This window comes from Alligator mississippiensis, chromosome 11 (genome assembly GCF_030867095.1).
Source record: "Alligator mississippiensis isolate rAllMis1 chromosome 11, rAllMis1, whole genome shotgun sequence".
NCBI lineage: Eukaryota > Metazoa > Chordata > Crocodylia > Alligatoridae > Alligator > Alligator mississippiensis.
Genome location: NC_081834.1, coordinates 52,300,167 through 52,306,166, shown reverse-complemented (window position 1 = coordinate 52,306,166; position 6,000 = coordinate 52,300,167).

Sequence of the window (6,000 nt, the reverse complement as noted above, 5' to 3'; positions counted from 1 at the left end):
CTCACTGCCCAAGCATTTTCTCCAAGCCCAATGAACAGATGGGTTTCTTTATTTTATATATATATATATATATATATATATATATATATATATATAGGAAGAGAAAGAGATTAGTAAAAAAGAAGGCATATATACTTATATATATATTATCAATACAGAGTAATAAAGCTAATCATTTGAATCCAATCTAGCAATGTAACTATAAGTGAATAATTCTCACACAGGGGGTTGTTGCTTTACACCAGACTCTGGCACTGATTACATTTGCCTGGTCATATCCTTTTGATTAAAAAAAAAACACACCAGATTCCTTTTAGCATTAAACCTCCCCTCTCATTGTAATACATAGCAACACATGAATTTCTAGGATCCACCACTAGATGGTGTGGACACAGCCTCTGTCATTCTTGAGGCTCTGAACCCCTTCATCAGTGCTGCAGCCACTTCTGGGAGTGCTGTGGCCAGTTCCAGGGCCACCATGGCTTGTTGCCGGTTGATGCGATCAGTCACGGGGGAACGCCACCCCCAGTCGACAAGACTGGCTGCAAAGCAACCCCCCCCCCCCCCCCCAGTCGCTGACCAGTCGCAGGCGGGGCACATGCCCCCCCTGACTAAGGTGGCACCAGTCACCCATGCATGCAGGGTTCTGACCTGGCAGCTCCCAAACAGCCTACCAACTCAGGCTGGCCATTCCCTTTCCCTCTTCTCCTGGGGACACCTGTGTCCAGAAGCTGCGCAGCTCCACACCTGGTGAGGAGATTATTTCCTGATGTGCTATACAGGCTCTTCCTTGTCCTGATGCTGGCTCCTGGAGCAAGTCTCCGTTCCCGTTCCAGTGGCGGAGTGGGGGTCAGCACCTCTGCCCCCATCTCTCTCAAAGCTGGAATTTGATCCTCCTCTCCAGTCCTAGGATCCTCCTCTGCAGCTTTTACACTACTGTTTTGTAGTATCTCCACACAATATGGCAAAATAGTGTTGCATGGTAAAAACTATCAGCCCACTAAACTGCACCTGTTCACGTGTACACACGTGCACCTGCATCAGGAGCAAATCTGGTCCCAGTGGGAGCAGCTGAGTGTGGGGCTGTTCCTGCCCACCTGCCCTGCTTTGCCTGCCTGCAGCAGCCAGGGGAAGCTCCAGGCTTCCCGGGTGCCAGCCCTGGGCTGGCAGGGGGCACAGGGGCCAAGCCTGGGTTACAGAGACAGGGACGAAACTGTCCTGAAGTGGGGGGCAGCTCCCAGAGGACTCTGAGCTGAGGCCAAGGCCTTTTCTTCTGAGCAGATCTGAAAGCAGCTGAAGTACACATGTCCCGGCCACAGGGGGATACCAAAATCAGCGTTACCTTGAATCAGGCTGGGAATGGCTGGGGGCTGCACACCGTGTACTTATAGCCCTTTGAATTGACCAGCACTGCAGTGAGGAGAGGAGGAACCAGGCTCAGACCCACCAGCCAGGTTTGGGACCTCATTCAACAGGACGAGGCAGTGATCCCTCCACGGGTCTGGCCTTTGATTTCTTCAATACGTGTGATCTTTGTTTCCCACCTAGGCATGCTGACGGCATCTTCAACAAAGCCTACAGGATAGTCCTGTTGCTGCTTCCCCTCATGTCTCCCCTCTCCCTGGTCCTAGCAGTGCTTACAGTCCCTCCCCCACACCCCGACACTTGGGCACAAGGCATCACCCCAAGCCAGCACCATCCAGCTGGACTGAGATCCCAGTCTCCACACAGGAGCCATGCACAGGTCCCCCCACCCACCACCATCCTCTGTGGCCCCCACTGCCTAGGATGCCTGGGAGCAAATTGCTAATCTAATACCATCTACTCTAATTCTGCACCCAGGAACAAGAAACTCCAGCAAGAACTATGATGGGGTTCATTCAGCTGTGCTAATTTGATGAACAGATGCACCCGGAGAACAGCGTTGTTGTATTAGGACCAAATATATCATTGGAGGCAGTGATACTCTCCCTTCCAGTCCTAAGATCCTATGAATATTTTGAAACAGGCAAGTGAGTTTGAGACCTTAAATCTCATTTAAAGTAAGCACTGAACTTTCTTTAGGGGGTTTTCTTTAAAAAACAACTTATTTGAGCAGTGGTGAACAGATATCTATGGCCCTGATTTTTTTCCCCCGGTGATGGAGTAACTCTCCCTTCTTATAATCAAAATACAGTATGAAGGCTTGGGGTTAATGAGACAGTTGTTTCCAAACCAGCCAAACATAGTTAGGCACCCAACAATGCCAAAGGACTTTTGAATATCCTACCTCTCTGAACATCGGACCTCAAGGCTTTGGTGGAAAATAATGTGCTCTAACATGCAAATCAATGAGAATCTGTTCTTCAGTGGTATGCCTTCCTCAGCCTTGATTCATTCCTGTCGCCATTTGGAAAAATAACCCCTCTGTCTGCATCAGACATAAAAAATGCCATGATAACCAAATCTACATGAATGTTCTCCTTGTGTATCCTCTTCCTTGTGCTGCAAAAGAGGCTGTTTTCATGGTTTACTGTGGGCCCAACTGACTGAGCTACCTAATGTCTGTAGTTCTCATCCTTGCCCTGAAACCTTGCACTCAGAGCCTGCAGGGAAAAAACCCGATGAAGGAGCACTTGGGCAGATGTGAGCAAGGAAGCATGTTCTCAGATGGAAAGAGGAAGCACTTTGCCATACGGAGGTTTAGATAGGATATTGCTGTATTCAAAACTTATTTATGGTAGTTAAGACATGGGCTATTTTCAGAAAGTTTAATGTGATCAGTAGCAAAGCTGATCAGGAAATCTCCCTTAAAACCCTTTTTTTTTTTTTTTTGGAAAGCGCTGTGTTAGTATAACCGGACAAATTCACAAATACTGAGTCATGTCAACTTGAGTTCCAGCCGTTCACACGTGCATGAACTATTAGGAGGACTAGTACCCATCTGTCTGGCTACCCTCCAAAAGGAAAAAGCAAAAAAAAATGATTGTATAATAAGACATACAGTAATCCTCCTGTCTCAGTATCCATTCACTTGCCGTTGACTGTTTTTATCCGCTCCATTATTCTCATCATTGCAATAGCATCACGAATATAAACTCATAGAGATAGAAGGGGCCTCAAGGATCATACGGTCCACCCCACTGCACAAATGCAAGACTGTTACTCCTAAACCAGCTGTGACCAGTGACTATCCTCTTTTTGAAAACCTGAAATGAAGGAAACTCCACAACATCCCTGGGCAGTGTATTCCACGTCCCCACTGCTCTAGAAACAAGGGTGCTTTTCCCATGAAATCTAATCTAAATCTACTTTGCTGTAATCTAAAGATTGATGTCCTTCCCTATTCAACAAGGGAGAAAAGTTGTTGTTCACTCTCTTCTTTATGGCAGTTTTTCAGCTATTTCAAGACCGCAATGAGCTGCCTCTTAATTACCTTTTCTGCAAGCTAAATATGCCTAGTTCTCTCCATCTTCCCTTAACATGGCTTGCCATCCAACCATTTATCATTTTTGTCACCTCTCTGAATTTTTCTAACTGCTTCATATTCCTTCTTAAAATGTGAAGCCCAGAAAGTCACACAGTAGTTTAGGTGAAGCCTAACTAGCACCATGTCGAGTGGTACTATCACCTCCCTTGTTTACATGTTTCTTAGCAAGCTTTTGGGTTTAAAAACTCTTCATCAGGCTGGGGAAGCATCTGCAGTTGGTGTGTGCTCTTCCTGGTTTTTAAACCCAAACGCTTGCTACGAAAAATTGTTCCAACTATTTAAGTTGGTCTAATAAAAGGTATCAGATCCATGCAAAGTACCTTGTCTGCCTGTGTCCTTAGACCAACACAGCTACAACCTACATGATTGTTTTACATCTAATACTCCTGTTGTTGCAGCCCAAATCTGCATTAATGTTTCTGTAGTTGCATCAAATTGCTGGTTCATATTAAGACTGTGACCCATCTTTACAACCATGATTCCACCCAGGCATTTATAACACAAACTGTATTTGTGCTTTTGATTCTTCTCCCCTATGTGCAGCAAGTTGCACTCATTTCCTTGGCTTTCGTCTTATTGTTTCAAGCCCAGCTCCCCAATCTATCCGCATCCATCTGAACTGTATTCCTATCCCCTAAAGTACTTGCACTTCATTCCAGTTTCACATCATCTGGATATTTGCCTGTACAGTCTGTCATCCAAAAAATTGATTACACCAATTAGTAAATAAAACTCTCTAATTCTTCATTATCTTGCAATTGATGGGATGTATTTTAGATGGTGCAAAGACACTAAAATTGATGCATGAAACATTACTTTCCCACTTCAACAGTGTCAACACAAAATCATAAAAGCCAAGTATTTGACATTACAAAGTTACAGAATTAACCCACCACCTTCATTTTTAATATGGAGGATTCACAATCCTATGAAAAAAAACTAATGTCATGTGTAAATTAGAAAACAAAAATATGAGAGAAGGAAAGTCATGATAGAAAGATGGACATATTGTTCCTGGAGCAGATCAGCCTGTGGAGCAGTTTCCTCAGGGAAGCTTGGATCTCTCTGTTCCTCATCCTGTAGATGACCGGATTCATCAATGGAGGCACCACTGAATACAGAACAGCTGCCAGGAGATCCAGAGGGGACGGGGAGTCCGAGACGGGCTTCATGTAGGCAATGCCACCAGTGGAAAGAAGCAGGGAGACCACGATAAGGTGGGGAATGCAGGTGGAGAAGGCTTTCTGCCGGCCCTGCTCCGAGGGGATGCTCCACACCGCGGTGAAGATCTGAACATACGACACAATGACGAAAGCAAAACAGCCTAAAGCTAGACACACTGAAGGCAAGAGCGGCCAGCTCCCCGTGGTATGTGTCGGAGCTGGAGAGCCTGAGCAGCTGGGGCACTTCACAGAAGAACTGGTTGATGATATTTGAGTGGCAGAAGGGGAGACTAAAGGTGTTCCCGGTGTGCATTGCAGAGTACATGACAAGAGCAGCCCAAGCACCGGCAGCCATCTGGACACAAGCTCTCCTGTTCATTACTACCTCATAATGCAGTGGCTTGCAGATGGCAACGTACCGGTCATATGCCATGATGGTGAGAAATGCAAGATCAGCTGTACAAAACAGCAAGAAAAAAAAGACCTGGGCCACACATCCAGCATAGGAAATTGTCCTGGTGTTTAAGAGAGAATTGGCCATGGATTTGGGGACAATGACAGAGATGGATCCAAGGTCAAGGATGGACAAATTTGCCAAAAACCAGTACATGGGGCTGTGGAGGTGGTGGTCCGTAGTTACAACAGTGATGACAAGGAGGTTCCCCACCAGAGCTGCCAGGTACACTGCCAGAAAGATGACAAAGTGCAAGATCTGTAGCTCCCGAGTATCCGAGAAACCCAGGAGGAGGAACTCGGTTACAGTGGTCCAGTTGGACATCTTCCTTCCCAGGGCACCGTGCAAGTCCTGGGTATAATAGAAGAAGGGCAGTGGTAAGGAGGAGAGTAATAAACTCAGTGGCTTTGATATTCCCATCAATAATGTGTCTAAATTTCATACTAAGAATGAAAATATTCTATTTTTTGCCTCATGGAAAATTTGATTTTAATAAATTATTTTTCCCTGGCAATAAATACCCTACATAAAATAAAATATATTGATATTCCATTTAGAAAGTGAAGAAAATGTTATCCCTGCCACAACTCCGGATTTTAATTTTTTTATTTTTATTTATTTAAATCCAAAAGTCTATAATTTATCCATCTCACCTAGAAAATGTATGCTGGAAACAAATACATACGAAATAAAAGATTTATAAAATTTGACTTCCTTAGAGGTCTTATTCCCACCCCACCTTCCATCCCACTCCCAATAAGCTGTATAACTTTATGTGAATTAACAGCAAAAACATTGAATATGTCTTCATTCACTCTTGTAGCTTTGAATCTATTATACATAAGATGCAGCATGATTTGTGTAGCCAGGTTTTCCAACTTTAATGTTTTTAATTGTCCTCTGCATCTTACTAA